Here is a 17,546-nt window from a genome sequence, read left to right as displayed (position 1 = left end):
ATTATTCTTTTTAATGCATCAGCTAAATACCAATGTAGCTTAGCCCTTCATAATGTATTTCTGTGTAAATACTAGCGCCTCAATAAAAAATAATGTGTCCTTATCTTTATGACTCCGCAAAATCAAGATGCCCCACTTCTTTACCTTAGCATTGCCACCGACCGCTGTCAGGTTTCTAGGAAAGAAACCTACGTCACGTCGCCGGGCGACAACTAAAAATCAGTTAATATTTTATTATAATCGATCCTGACAGATAAATGGAATTTATAAATGAATGGTTTTGCTGCCGATTACTAGAATACAATATTTCAAGGCAGATGACGCATCTATTCGATAATTTTTATTCGAATAATTTTCAACGAATGTTTCTTTACTAGCTATCGAATTATTCGAATGAATTGCAACTATCGAATGTTTCGATAGTATTCATTCGATAGTTCCCACTACTAATTTTAACGGGTAGCCAGATCTGGTCAAATAAAACTATTTTCTCTATGTATAACTTTTTCAAAGTAAATTGAAAATAACCGAGTTATATTAAACTTAAAATTTAAAAAAAAATGTGTTTCAGAAAATTCAGAGTTAATATCATATACAGGGTGTTACAAAAAACATGTGCCAACTCTCGTGGGGAGATTTACAAAAAAATAACATTTTTAATTACTAAATCCAATAATAATATTAAACTTCTAAAAAAGCAGTAGTGTGCCTATTTTTTCCTTTAAAATAATTTAACAGTGATGCCCCACCGCCGCCCCTGACCATTAAACTTAAATCTAATTACATCAAATTAAGTCCAATAGTAAGTATTATAAACGGGTCAAGTTTTATCAAAATCCATTAAATAGTTTTTCAAATATTTTAATTTTTTTTTAAGTAACTTTAACACTCTGTCTCTCGAAAATGAAGCTTTAAATCTTACAAGTTGATATAAACTTTTTGTTTTATTTTTCCAAGTTCTATCGTCTATTAAATTTTCCCGATTAAAATCTGAGACGCCCTGTATATCACTGTAATCACAAAACTTCAATCTATTTCGGTAATGTAACGGAATTTTAAATTATGTCTTTATTTTCGACAAAAATTTAGTCCAAACATAAGGAATATTTTGTTGTTGTTTGACCATCAAAATCTTAAAAACAAAGAAGTTGTCTAAAAATGTGCTATAATAAGGATATAGTATAATCCTTTATCTTTAATTTCTTTCTTCATTTGTGTAAAAATACCTAGCCATTTTTATTTTGTTATTTTGCTACTTTTTCGGACTAGTGAAATGGACTCTTCTAAAAAATAGCAAAGAAGGTGTTGAAAAGAACTGTAAAAACGTTTTAATTTAAGAAACGTTTGGTAGAGTAAATAAAACAATACAGACGAAAGCAATATTTTGTGGACAAGTAAACGGAAAACCCGACACAAAGTAACTTTAAATTGAATTTCCTCAGCTGTCCAAATTGTTTTCCAAGCAGAGGCGAGAGACAATGCGATACGTTTCTATTATTTTTGTCCAGAATTCTGACCATACGGTTAGGTTTCCTATCAAGTTTCTGTTGGTTTTTCTGATTTTTTTTGAATTTTCGTTTATTTTTGGAGAACTATTTCATAAAAGTGTGAGAAAAATTCTTGATCTTTAATATACACGGTGGTCCGAACTGTATTCCGGAAACTTAAGTAAAAATATGTAAAAAAGTTCGTACAAATGTATATTCTAAAATGCTTAGTTTCGGCGATACAGGGTATAGAAGTTTCATTTTTATTTCGATTTTTTCCAAATAATTTCTGAAATGACGATAATATTTGTATGAAAATTCCACACCTGTAATTTTTAACCAATCAAAACGTGTTTTTTTGACAAATCACCATGGCAACGGATAAATTTTAGTGAAAATTTCACACCTCTACTTTTCAACCAATAACATGCTTTAATGTTGACTAGTTACCATGGCAACTGAAAAAATTTCCGGAAATTTTTTCGAGGCGCCCACAAAACTTTAGTGGAAGTTTTGACAGTTGAAAAGGTAAACATAAGATCTACAATCATAATGTGAATGAACTACAATGTCTATATATTGAAATATTACCCATTTGAGTTTTAGCATTTGATGTAACTAAGGTTGGTAATATTTTTTATTTAAGGAAATATGTTAGATATACCTACATATGAATTTCTTCGAAATTGCCATGTTCTAAAAAATATAGTTCTGCCGCCTTTATTTAACTAAAGCTGGTATTTTTCTATTTAACGAAATATGATGGATATATCTATATGATTTTTTTAGAATTTATTTCATGTTGAATTATCTTCAATGCCAAATCTTTAATGATATCGACTAATATAGCAAAATAATAACGAAACACATTTAGTAATTATAGGTTTTATTAATATTAAAAACACAATTATTGTAAATGTTTGTAGGCTGGCTTGAATTGGTGGTTTGAATCTGGGTATTTTCTGTTTTATTTTGCATTGTGCTCTGATCATGATTGAACTGGCTAGTACTTGATGAAATGCTCCTCATGGATTCAATCATCTGTTGATGATGTTCAGCGTCCAACTGTAAGTAAGGTTTGATCGACTGACTATTACTATGTCCAGTAATTTTAATGAGCTGTTGTTCACCAACTCCTTTCTTGGCCAAATTCGAAACAGCTGTTGCTCTTGCAGAATGATTGGTTATTTTAACTTTTTTAGTGTCAATTCCTATATCTGAAGCTGCTGATTTAAACCATGAAGATACAATGTTCTTACCAACTGGGCTATTCTTGTACCATCCTTTCGAATTGGGTTGATTCCAGTATGGGTTTGGTGTTAAGAATAGTCTGTCGGTTTGAATAAGATTTCCCCTTTTTTCCATCAACTTTCTAAACAAGCGAACCGGACACATTTGTGGATTTTCGAAATTTCTAATCAACCATTTACTATCCGACAGTTTTTTAGAACCACCTTGTGTGGTTTTAGAGAAAATTGGATTATATTCTATCCGACCTTTTGGGTTTCCGAAATTATCAGTTTCTTCTTTGAAGTATTGGATACAAGCAGAATGTCCTTCCCCTCCTCTCCATGCCAGCTCATGTGAAACTATGTGAAAAAATTTACGCTGCAACCCATCTGGAGTATTTTCATCCCACATTTCAATAATTTTTTTGTATTCGTCACTGGTTAAGGCTGAAGCACTCACTTTTCTTTTTGCTGAATCTCTCTGTAGTATTTTGCGCTTAGCATCGCGTGCAGCTCTGGCGGTCACAAATTCCACATCAGAAAACGGATTAAATTTTATTTTATATTTTTCGTAATAAATTTCTTGCAACTGCTTAGCAGTAGAGTTCCACATCACTTTGACCACACTTTCCTTATAATCTTCAAAATTTTTCTTTTTCATATTAAATGCGTAGTCCTCCAGTATAGTACCAGCTGTACTACACTCATACACTCATGAATATTATACGACTTTTCATCACAAAATTCAACAAACTGTTTCCATACACTTGATTTTGATTTTCGGGTGTTATCTGGTTTTATATTTTCAATTTCTTCTTTAATGACTTGTTGGTTTACTTTTCCAAATCGCGACATTTCGCTATACACTTCTTACTCTACGTACAGGCGTTTTAAAACTAGTAATAGCTTAATGACAGAATCGCAAACAAAAATGACAAAACACATAATATGTCAAAAACATCAATACCTTGGCCAACTTAACAAATTGAAACTATTTTAAAATGTCATGTTGGATTAATATTTTTTTTTTTCAAATTTAGGTGTGAAATTTTCTTACCGAATACCACGCAAGCTTAAATTATTCCTGGAAATTTTCTTTCGGGCACGAATATTTTAGGAAAATTATTTAAAATTTTCAAAATATTCGTGCCCTCAAAAAAATTTCCGAAAATAATTTAAGCTCTTGTGATATTATAAGTGAAAATTTTCAAAATATTCATGAGCTCGAAAAAATTTCCGGAAATAATTTGACCTCTAGTGGTATACTACTAGTGAAAATTGGTTTATGGGAGTTTTCTGACATGAGAAATTTGATTTTGATGTCAATATGACTCCTATTTGTAGAGGGCGCCAGCTACATGTGTTTAAACTGTTTTGAAGAGGAGAGTGAGAGTCATTATGCTCTTTTTGATTGCTTGCAAACTGAAACAGAGGATTATTGAATAATAATATTTTATTTATATCAAAATCAAAAAAGTTAAGAAGATAATTTAGTAAATCAAAAAAAAATAATGAAAAAAACATAATTTGATGGTTTATGTTTATACACAACATTTCTTATCCATTTTTATTTTATCTAGTCAAAAAATAAGGCAGTGGGGATCAAACCAGGACAAAAGGAACATGCATTAGCCATTAGCCATCAATAATTGATGTAGTCTGGAGTCCCTAGGGATACGGGATCCGGGATAAAATGGAAACTAATGCTGTCACGCTTGAATGAAATATTGCATAGTTTATTTTAGGTCCTTTTTTGTTGGAATACTTTATAAGATTTTTTTTTAGTTTATTTGTAGAGGCTATAGTAGAGGGAGATGGCCGATTCTATGGCCTCCTCAATGTGCAACATTTCAGAACTAACGTAAATCAACTAGGAACATGTAAAATAAGCTAATAAACAAGAATAAGCAGGTTTAAACAGGACAGGTTGTTTCCTGTTCTATTCAAACAAAAAAAAAATTGAAAGTTTGGGATTTTTTGAAATGTTTTTTTAGTTTTTAACATGGTTAGTAGATAAAATTTACAAGATAGAAAACCCTGAAAAGATATAGTAGTTCACAATATTTAAGCAAAAAATATTTTTTTTGCAAATTCTCAAAATAAAATGACTCCGTTCTTTTTGAGTTATTTGCAAAACGGTAAAAAGAAAATATGTTTCTTTTATCGAGATCTACCAGCCCTGAAAATATTTGCACTTATTTAAGACACCCTGTATATCGTATACAGGGTCCGGCAATAGTGCGTCGGGCATCTGTAGCTCCTATAATAAAAAACTTAGGAATTTTGGATAAGTGCAAACTTAAAGTATGTTTAGGTTATTAGGATGTATTTTAACTTCTACAGAGTGGCTTAAGAAAGTGTTAGTGGATCAGGATGATTTTTTAAATGAAACACCCATATATTATTGCATTTTTAGCTTCCTTTCTGGTCACTTTACATAATCCTAAAATATAATTAAATATGATAATTGTTAGTTCCCAGTAGTTAATATGCAGAAAAAAAAATTATAATTTTTTTTTTATTATAGAAAAAAAATTCTAAAATGCAACAAAAAACGTTCTTTTTTAAACGGTTTTATTTAGCTCGACCAGTACGGTATTTATTTATTTGGGTCAAAATTAGAAATTGAAATTTAAGTACCTTCCTGTTGTCAGATTCATCTGAAATTTTGTACACACCTTTAGTTCCGATGACAATACAATATAGTAATATCAATAACATTGTAAATCTAAGATGGCCGCCGGTACAAAATGGCGGATTTCATATTTTTCCACAACCCCCTCAATATGGGTATCAAATGAAAGGGCTACACTAGTAGAATACTGTGATTATGACAAAATTTAAAATCCAAGATGGACGTCGTTACAAAATGGCGTATTAGGTGAGGGCATGAGTAGTCGTGTCCAGAACAGTTGTGTCCAAGATTGTGTGACGTTAGAAGGACAGATAAAAAAAAATGGGTGATTAGATGCACCTACGTAGTTAGCGGTAGCTTTACCACCCAAGTTAAGGTAATAGGTTAAAACGTGCTGAGGACTGTATGGCATTAGGGTGGCTAAAAATGTAATGTCGCAAGCGTTTTCCCCTCAAGATTGGGCGCCTCTTGTTGTATATTGTAGCCTTGCCCCTCTACTGAAACAATAAATAAAAAAACAAACAAAAATAAAAACGAAACTGCTACACAACGAAAAAGAAGGCTCGAAAAGGCGAAAGAAAAGTATAGAACGAAACGTGCAAAAGAAAGTGAAAATGAAACCTATAGTCGACTACAGAAACGAAGAGAACGGTTAGCAACAGAAACACCTGAGCAACGTGATGCCAGGTTAATAGCACAACGTGAGAGACAAAGGCAGCTGGTAGAGTCAGAAACACCTGAGCGTCATGAGTGGCTAGCATCACAACGTGACAGACAGAGAGAGTTGTTAGCGGCAGAAACACCTGAGCGTCATGAGTCTAGGCTGGCATCACAACGAGAGAGATAAAGAGAGTTGTTAGCGTCAGAAACACCTGAGCGTCATGAGTCTAGGCTAGCATCAGAACGCGACAGACAGAGAGAGTTGTTAGCGTCAGAAACACCTGAGCGTCAGATTGTAATAAATTATCAGGTTAAAAACCATGTAATAATGATGCACTAAATGAATTAAATAGAATGAGGAATACTCGGTAGGCATTTCCGTTAAATACTAAAAACTAGAAAATAAAAAATCGGTAAAAAAACTTTTAAGTTAAACGGTTTTATCTTATGTGCACTGAAAACTAGAAAATAATAATAACAATTAGGTATTTTGAACTTCTAGTTCAGAAATATTTTAGTACTAGGCAGAATAGCTTTTAGGCATATTAGACTAAAATAAAAACGTGGGGCCCCTCTGAAATCCTACCTATCGGCGTTCGCTGCTGAAGCCGCCACGGCTGGTTATTGATTGTCAAAATCTCCAGTTACGATTATAGTAAGTCGATGCAATCCACACTTAGTATAGAAGAAAGTATTACAGCAATAGTTAATGGGCCTAGTACTAAAATATTTCTGAACTAGAAGTTCAAAATACCTAATTGTTATTATTATTTTCTAGTTTTCAGTGCACATAAGATAAAACCGTTTAACTTAAACGTTTTTTACCGATTTTTTATTTACGTGAGGAATCTCTCCATGAGAGATGGCACATTGTCTCATCATAGCTTCAAAACAAAAAAAAACATATTTAGTTAAATTTATATATGTATTCGTTTAGATAAAAAAATGTCAATATTACGTTTTGATCCATTGCATGGATGTTCTGTACAAAACCACCCGAACTTTGTACAAACACACGTATTACAATCGATCTTCTTCTTAGTTTTTGGTCTACATTTCCTTTGTAGGTCCACTACAAAATAAGTCTAATATTATAAATACAGGGGTGTCTTAAAGAGGTGCAAGTATTTTAAGGGGGTGGCAGATCTGAACAAATAAAACATATTTTTTATTTGACGTTTTTTAAAGTAAATTGTAAATAACTTTTTTGAATTATTTTACTCTAAATTTTTTAAAATATTGTGCTTAGATTTTGAGAACCGGCATCAACCAGCTGACGAAAGCAGCTATCAGCTTATTCCAGGCCCTATGTTGCCACATGAACAAAAAAGTATGCACTTAACCTGGCTCAAAGTACTTCGTAATATGACGATTAAAAAATTTGCATTAAGTTTAATGATATACACACACCGGAAAAATCTAGGGATATCATTTTATTAAAGTTAAAAATAAATGTTATGAATAAACAACCACATATTTGTAGGCCGATTCTTTCTACTTCGATTGAAACGAAGTAGTCACACTAGTTATTTCTAAATTTGGGATATTTGCAGAAGTGTTTGTACATTTTTTGTCAAATGTATAAAAAGCACCTAGCATCAATTGTTCGAATTTAACCTGTACTGGCTATGTTTTTGTGATAACTGGCCAGAATTCATTCAAATAACTCTGTTTAGTATTAAACGGCATTATGGAGCGTAGACATCTTAACAGAGACGAAATGCTAAGGGCCATGGGTATGTTTGAAGCTGGAATGCGCCAAATCGACGTAGCTAGAGCATTAAATACAACGCAATGTGTAATATCGCGATTAAGTGCACGCTACCGTGAAAGTGGTGATGTTACTGAAAGGCACACAGGGCGACATCGCATTACTACCCCTCAGCAAGATCATTTTTTACAATTAAATGCTCGACGCCGACCGACTTTTACAGCACCAGAGCTTAGTTTAATTCTCCAGGAAACACATAATGTAACCGTTAGTCCTGACACTGTTCGCAATAGATTAAGAGAGGTCAACTTAAGAGGCAGACGCCCCTGGAGAGCTCAACCCTTAACGAGAGGAAATCGAGAGGTACGATATTTGTGGGCTCAAGATCATGTTCAGTGGTCGAATGAACAATGGGCCAATGTTCTCTTCACGGATGAGTCACGCTTTGGAATTCATCCGGATTCGAGAAGGCTTAGGGTATGGAGAGAACCGGGAAATCTTATTCGGTTGGATCATGTTCAGGAAGTGCACCCTTATCAAGAGTTTTTCTTGAAAGGTTTCTAACAGGAATCACATATCGTGATTTAATTCTTGAGCCTGTCTTGTTACCATATGCCAATGATTTTGGGAGAAACTTCATTCTCATGCATGACAATGCACGGCCTCATACAGCCAGAGTGGTAAGTGAGTTTATCAATGCTCATCAATTAAACATCTTACCCTGGCCGGCACAATCTCCTGACCTCAACCCCATCCAGCACGTATGGGACGCGGTCCAAAGAAGAATTTTGAGAATGAGTATGCCTCGTGAAACTCGTAGGGATCTAGTTCGGGCTCTGAATGCAGCGTGGCAGGCTGTACCTCAAGAAGAGATCGACAACCTGATCAGGAGCATGGAGAGACGATGTAGGGCTGTAATGAACAGTAGAGGAGGCCATACCCTTTATTAAGTAAAATTGGTTTTATCTTTTTTTAACTCACAGTTTAGAATAAAAAAAAATGTGTGTATTTTTTTGAGTTCAATAAAAATCAAGGTAAATTTGAAAAATTCAGTAAATTCCTCATTTTTATTTCCAATACGTCCTGTAAACTATTTGTTTATTTTAATTTTATTATATCAGAAATGCAAATAATAAAATTACTGACCATGGCTGGATAACATTGTAATATCCCTAGACTTTTCCGGTGTGTGTATATTCTTTCAGTTATGTTGAAAATATCTGTAAAAATATATTATTCTGTGTTAAAAAAATAAGTACAGTGCATTTTCTAGAATCGTTAGTAAAGCCACTTAAAATTAATTTTCGCAATTTATTATGTGGAAAATTAAAATTACAGTGAACTTATAAACAATTTTAGAATAATGAACTTGAGCCACTAAAAAGTTCTTTTAATTTTTTTTTCAAAAAAGCATCATCGAAATAAAATACTGGCACTTATTTAAGAGACACTCTGTATAAATGAGTTCAATCAGGACTGTTACAATTACACCATTGCGTCAAATAATATCTACCTACTTTATCGTTAAAAAAAAGCTTAAATAAACGTTAAAAAAATACTTACCAGAAAATGAAAAGTTAACAAGAACTAACAGAGCAAAAATCCAAAAAACTGTCTTCATTTTATTCAATTTAGTTTTAAAAAACTATGATGACATTGTAACTTTTTTAGCTTGATCATTCTCACAGCTCCATGGTAGAACAATAAAACAATATAATAAAAAAAAAGAATTTTATTGTTTTAATAAATATTAAATATAGTTTCGCAATACTGGGAAAGCCATTTTATATCGATACTAATTTTAAAAACTGTGTACCTACTAGAGTTGAAAATAAACTGTTACAAATAGTATTAAATTATCTGCATTTTCTTAATATTATTCAACTTAAAAAACTGACATAATAAAAACAACGTCATACTAGACATACTGTATTTTAAATTTTAATTTTTACTAGGCTCAATCAATGAGTTTTTTTAAACACTAGTGACCAGCTATATTCAGGTATACTATAAATAAATAAGAAACAATAAAGAATTTAAAACCATTTAATTTCATCAAATTTTATGAGTGAGACTGTGTCCATGATCTGGTATCACATCAGCTAAAAAATATAAAAAAAAAATTAATAAATTTAAAGATTTATTTTTTCAAAAAAAATGTGTTATTACCTTCTCGTTTACTTAGACAGAATTTCTCTGTACAAGCCCATACTCCTGTATCTGTACAGGAACACTGATTGCAGTCTTCTTGCTTTTCTGTTCCTGGACTACATTCTCTGTCTATGGATGCTATAAGTAATACACTCAGTATAAATAATAAAGGTAAAAAGATATATCATGCGTTCGAGAAAAAAAAACAGTGTCAGAGTTGGCTGGGAAATGAAGATCGCTGTCATTTTATATGAGAAATTGTATAGTTAAATGCCAGCAAATTTTTTTCATTAAAAGTTGGTGGTAAGTTCACTTGGCTGTTAAAAATTAACCAAGGTATGAGTTGATGATCTGACCAAAAAATAATGTTTTAGGAAAATTTACTCACAAAATTATTGTACAGGGTGTTTTAAAGTTATTGTAAAAAACAACCCCTCGATTAGCCCTGTATAATAAGCCACATACAAAAGTTTATGACAAAACTAAGTTTACCAATAATTAAAGTAGTAATTAAATCATGAAAATAGGTGTAAAAAAACATATAATTCTTTAAATTGACGATTTTTAAACGGTTTTATTTAGCTCGACCCGTACGGTATTTATTATTTGTTTGTTTATTTGGATCAAAATTAGAAATTGAAATTTAAGTACCTTCCTGTTGTCAGATTGATCTGAAATTTGGTACACACCTTTAGTTCCGATGACAATACAATATAGTAATATCAATAACATTGTAAATCTAAGATGGCCGCCGGTACAAAATGGCGGATTTCATATTTTTCCACAACCCCCTCAATATGGGTATCAAATGAAAGGGCTACACTAGTAGAATACTGTGATTATGACAAAATTTAAAATCCAAGATGGACGTCGTTACAAAATGGCGTATTAGGTGAAGGCATGAGTAGTCGTGTCCAGAACAGTTTTGTCCAAGATTGTGTGACGTTAGAAGGACAGATAAAAAAAATATAGGTGATGAATTTGTGAAAATGTTGCGGTCCAACATTGACGTTACAAAAGGATTGGTAAATGGTGCTATAGGCCACATTACAGAAATTGTTTGGCCTCAGTTCCGTCGAACCCAAATGTAAGAAACAGATGTACCATCAGTTTGGATTGACTTTGGCAGAGACGGCATACACGTTATACACCCGAAAGCCATACAGTTTCCAGCAAAATTCAATTATGGTACGGCTGAAAGAAGGATGTTACCCCTTAATTTTGTCATGGGCACCGTCCATAAAATGCAGGGCAGCACAGTCGACCATGCAGTAGTGTATTTGGGCTCAAAATTGTTTGAGGAAGGGCAAGCATACGTGACTCTAAGTCGAGTCAAGTCTCTGGAAGGGCTATGTATTGAGGAATTAGATTGTAATAAATTATCAGGTAAAAAACCATGTAATAATGATGCATTAAATGAATTAAATAGAATGAGGAATATTCGGTAGGCATTTCCGTTAAATACTAAAAACTAGAAAATAAAAAATCGGTAAAAAAACTTTTAAGTTAAACGGTTTTATCTTATGTGCACTGAAAACTAGAAAATAATAATAACAATTAGGTATTTTGAACCAGGGGTGTAGATAGGGGTATGCTATGGGGGTGGTACTATGATTGAGTCGCAAAAAAAATCACCGTCGGAATTTTTTTGTCGAATTAAAACGACGGCGATTTTTTTGTCTTCAAAAAGATATAAAATTATAGTAACACGAAAAATTAAAATATAGATTTAGTAAATAGTATACAGCAAAAATGAAACAACGACGTTTATTAGTTAATTTTCTATAAACTATAAATAAAAAAATCTAAACTATCAAAAAACTAAAATATCTGAACTAGAAGTTCAAAATACCTAAACTTGATTTTGTTTTGTAGTTTACAAAACAAAATCAAGTTTTCTAGTACGCTGTTTGAAAACCTATCAATAACAGCATCAACATTTATTTCAATATAGTTGGCGGATATTGATTAGAGTTAAGATAACTAAAATGTTCTTACCAGAACAGTTTGTGTGCTTTTTTAATTAGGTCGAACATATTATAAACGATAAATCAACACATAATTAATAGCATACAAAGTGTTCTTATATGTCGGATATTAATTAAAAAAAATCCTTTCATAGTCAATTACTATTTCAATTCTCGTATCTCGTCAAGCGTCAGGGGGGGGTACTGTGGTTAGATATTATAGTTGTGTTTTCCAAAGTGCATTTGAAAAAGTAATTAATCTATAGAGGTATATCAGAGTGAATAATTTAATTCTATTCTATACAGGGTGAGTCTTCAATAAGTGCGAATATTTTGAGGGCTGGTAAAGATCCCGATAAAAGAAACATATTTCCTCTTTACCGTTTTTCAAATAAGTCCAAAATAACCAAGATATTTTACTTTGAAAATTTAAAAAAATATATTTATTTTCGCTTGCAAAAAAAAACCACCGGATGTTTTCTGGGTTTTCTTCCTTATTACAGTTGAGGGTTGGAACCTTTGGTGTTACACAGCAAAATAAAAACACTAAATCACCACAATACACCAAAACACTTTTACTTTTACACTGGACGCGCGTTTCGCTAACCATGTTAGCATCATCAGCAGATGATTATAAACTAAAGTACAATCTACAAGTTGAGCGTTTATATACTCGCTCGGTGGGCACCGAGTGGGCGTGGCAAAAATCTAGCACCGAGTCAGAGCCAACTGAGCGTAACAGTTAGATTTCCGCCACTAGAGTAGTAGGAACAAAGAACTTGAAGGAATTGGACCGTTGACTCTGTTCATACTATCTTTACATTTATTAATTCTGATGCTTTCATATGCATCTAATTGCCTGTAATTTGAGACTTGTTTAATTTTAAATTATTAAGATCTATACAATGTTCTATATCAACAATATGTTCGGCAACGCAAGATTTATCCGGTCTACCATATCTTATCTGAGTTAAATGTTCTTTAAATCTAGTTAATATTGATCTTCTAGTTTGCCCAACATATTTCTGATTACAATCTTTACAAGAAATTTCATAAATACCCGACCTTTCCAGTGAAGGTGTTTTATCTTTTGGATTACCTAATAATTGTTGTAATTTATTATTAGCACTATACACAAGTTTATAATTGACATTCTTAAAAATTCCTTTTAGACCACGGGATAACTCTCTATCAAACGGTATAAAAAAATATTTAGACGTATCTTTCTCCACTTGAAAAGTCGAATTTTCAGAAATCATTAAGCTATACCTACGTTTTCTAATTAATTTATCAACTATTGAAGGAGAATATCCATTACACTCAGCTACATTCCTAATGTAATCTCTTTCTATTTCATATCTTTCGTTGGAAAGTGGGAAACTAAGTAATCTATGAACTAAGAAATTTAAACTAGCCATTTTATGTTCAACACTATGATGTGATTCATTAGGAATATATCTGCGTGTGGTCGTATTTTTCCTATAGATATCAAATTCCAGGCAGTTATTAATATTTTTAATAACTAATACATCTAGAAATGGTAATCTGTCGTTGTTCTCAATTTCATGCGTAAATTTAATGGAAGGAAAACGATTATTTAACTTAGAAATAAAATTATCTATGGTGTCTGAATGTGTGTCAGAAACAGCAAAAATATCATCCACATACCTAAACCATACTCTTGGAAAATACTCAAACTGATTCTTAGCCTCCACTTCAAGCCAGCTCATGAATAAATTAGCCAAAAATGGAGACAATGGATTACCCATTGCTGTACCTTCCTAATGATTTCTGAAAATTCAACTTTTCAAGTGGAGAAAGATACGTCTAAATATTTTTCGATACCGTTTGATAGAGAGTTATCCCGTGGTCTAAAAGGAATTTTTAAGAATGTCAATTATAAACTTGTGTATAGTGCTAATAATAAATTACAACAATTATTAGGTAATCCACAAGATAAAACACCTCCACTGGAAAGGTCGGGTATTTATGAAATTTCTTGTAAATATTGTAACCAGAAATATGTTGGGCAAACTAGAAGATCAATATTAACTAGATTTAAAGAACATTTAGCTCAGATAAGATATGGTAGACCGGATAAATCTTGCGTTGCCGAACATATTGTTGATAAAGAACATTGTATAGATCTTAATAATTTCAAATTAATTAAACAAGTCTCAAATTACAGGCAATTAGATGCATAATAAAGCATCAGAATTAATAAATGTAAAGATAGTATGAACAGAGACAACGGTCCAATTCCTTCAAGTTTTTTGTTCCTACTACTCTAGTAGCGGAAATCTAACTGTTACGCTCAGTGGGCTCTGACTCGGTTGGCTAGATTTTGCCACGCCCATTCGGTGCCCACTGAGCGAGTATATAAACGCTCAACTTGTAGATTGTACTTTAGTTTATAATCATCTGCTGATGATGCTAACATGGTTAGCGAAACGCGTCCAGTGTAAAAGTAAAAGTGTTTTGGTGTATTGTGGTGATTTAGTGTTTTTATTTTTCTTCCTTGTAAATTTAATCTACCACCTATGTTGTTATATTATGAAGATATTGTGTCTTTAACTAAAAATTAAAAACTCATAGACTCTCTAGAATCTTACTGTTACTCAAGTCCAGAGACAATATGCCTTTCCAGATCTATACACTTTGTTTAAATATAATTATAAAATAAAATAATAAAAAATAAACAGAGAAAAAAGCAAGAAGCTGCCAAAAATGATATTTTTTCAGAGAAAATTAATACAGAACTAATAAAAATGTGTTTTCTAAATGAATACTATGACGCCTCATATAAAAGAATAGTATTTCACTATTTTTATATATATTTTTTATTTCGTATCTCCATGGTAGAAAAATAAATTATTATAATAAAATAGTAATTTTATTGTTTAATAAATATTGTTATCCAATACAGGGAATTCTATTTTTATAAATACTAATTCAATGCAATATATTCGAGAAAAAACCTCATAATAAGCAATTCCATTTGTTTCTTGGCTTTGTACATGATTTTATTAAACTAAAACAATCTCACTACTAAAAACGGCGTCCAGTTGGCTTGAAAATGACGATCCGACGACATTCCCCATACAATTTTACACAATGACAGCGATCTTCATTTCAAAGCCATCACTGACGCCGTTTTTTTTTAAATTAAAACTCCAAAAATTAAAACAAAATATATTAAATCTTTATTATATCAGTTATACTTATGTTACAAAAATCAGGGTTACATTAAAAATAATTCTGTTTTTTTTGACATAATAATTTTTAAAATAATCGAATATTTTTATATTTTCTTTAAAGATTTCATCTAAGAAGTTATAACTACAAGTTTAGAATAGCAGCTTTTTCATAGTAATATACATACAACTTTGCTCTTACAGTTGAGAATAAATTATTACAAGTAGTATTAAATTGTCTGTATTTTTTTTAAATAGTATACAATATAAACAATTCACATAATAAAAACAGCGTCATACTAGGCGGCATACTACATTTTAGATTGAGATTTACTATGTCTGTCGCTGAAGTTATATACCGGGTGTCCCACTTAGGATGGATACCAGCCAATATCTTGATAAATTTATATTGAATCCTCCTTACAGGGTGTGTCATTAAAATAAGACATTTTTATTTTTATTGTTATTTTTTTTAAGTACATACTTACGACGCCACTGGATAAACAACTAGTTTATTATCATTAACCAATTATCAATTAATAATCGTTTTTTTTATGGTGGTTTGGTCGAAGATGTCGACTTTTAGTTCGTTATAGTTTTATAAATCTTTGTTCAGATCATATTTTTCAAAGTTAATAGGTGATTGTTTTTCCTCAATAAAACAAATAAAAATTTAAATTATTTTGTAACTCATTTTATTCATTTGTATTAGCAACTTAAAAAACAATCTTTTTAAGTAAACAAAATAAATTGAAAATATTTAGTTTTTTTTAGTAGTGTATCTTAATTATTATGGAAGCTATCTGAAAACTTAAATCGATATTATTAATTGATAATTGGTTATAATTGATTATTGATAATAAACGTGTTGTTTATCCAGTGGCGTCGTAAGTTCTTAAAAAAATAATAACAAAAATAAAAATGTCTTACTTTATTAACGCACCCTGTATCAATATTTATCACAATTAGAACTTAAGTATCTTAGGTAAGGAGGATTCAATATAATTTACCAGATTTGAAATAAATACTGTCCTAATGGTAGTTTACTCTTGACTCGAAAAACACCGAACCCCATTAAAACGTACGTCTATGAGGTATCGCATTTCTTACCCTGGGCAAAACGTACGTCTTATAGCCATACAGCTTCCTGCCAAAAATGAAAAAGATCGCTCAACAAACAACCAAGATATTGGCTTGTATCCATCTTATATGGGACACCCTGTAGGATACACCAGTGGCAGATCCTGATTGTAAAATAATAATAGCCTCTATAAGAAATACTCTATGCCTACTGTGACGGAGTTTTCATCTCATTATTCGGTATAGTAAATACATATCAGGTATTAGGTTTTTATTTGCTTTTCGTTTTTTTTATATAGGGTTGTTCACCACATACGACACAGAGTATTGTAGCTAAACGATGAGATTTTTACAAATTGTAAGTTTTGGGTTCGATGAAGGGCTATTAGAGGTACAATTTAAAAATAATTTTACAAGATACAGAGTGTCCCAAATAAGTAAAAAATATCAAAGTTGTATTTTTTTAAATGGAATACCCTGTATATTATTACATTTTTAGTTTCTACGATTAAAATAAAGGTAACTTTGATTAAGGTTTATTATACTTAAACCTTACCGTTTTTGAAATATTTTCAATTTTGTGAAATTGCAGTAAAAATTTTAAGGCTTCATTTCTCCAAGGGTATCAAAGTTTTTAATACTAAACATTTACTGAAGTTTATTTACTGATCAGTTATTGTGTTGCAATAATAAAAATAATACTACCTTATACAGAGTGTCTAAAAATTTATTTTAAATAATTATTAGCTTCAAACGGCAATAACTTGTTTAATTTAAATGGAACGCCCTGTATATTTTAGGAGAATCAGATGCACAATTTAATTGTCTATCAAATTATTCTATTATACCATTTTTTACCTATTCCTTCAAGTTTTCGTAGAAAATGCATTTTCTTATAATTTATACCTCATTTATCAATATACCCATGGAATATTGACATTTTAGATTGTTTTTAAAGCAACAAATGTACAAAATGTACAGGCTAGTAATATTATCGTTTTTAGCAAAACGTCTGCGTTGTCTGCAAAAAGAAAACTATTTAAATCTTTATAAAAGAGTATACCATTAATTAAATATAACACCATTATTTCCGCCCATATACTAATTAATTACCTACATACTCAATTGTGTGTTCGTTAATAAATTATTCTAAATAAATGTGGATTTGAGTCAGAAATAAATATAATAATAAGTTATCAAAATTAAAGTCTCTGTGGTTATAAATACGCATTTATTAAAAAATGAAATATCATTTTTAAGGTGTTACTTTTTATCACACTGTCTAATACCCATACAAAATTCAGTTTTTTAGTATTTGGAGCAATTATTATTAATCAACGCAAACAGTCAGTTAATGTAGTTTGAATACTGTAATCATATTAATTGGTCCTCTTTAACAAATATTTAAACAGTTTTTTTTTTTATTTTTTAA

The sequence above is a fragment of the Sitophilus oryzae genome, unplaced genomic scaffold, assembly GCF_002938485.1.
Source record: "Sitophilus oryzae breed Bouriz unplaced genomic scaffold, Soryzae_2.0 scaffold_808_pilon_pilon, whole genome shotgun sequence".
Lineage (NCBI taxonomy): Eukaryota > Metazoa > Arthropoda > Insecta > Coleoptera > Curculionidae > Sitophilus > Sitophilus oryzae.
This window is presented reverse-complemented; position numbering follows the sequence as displayed.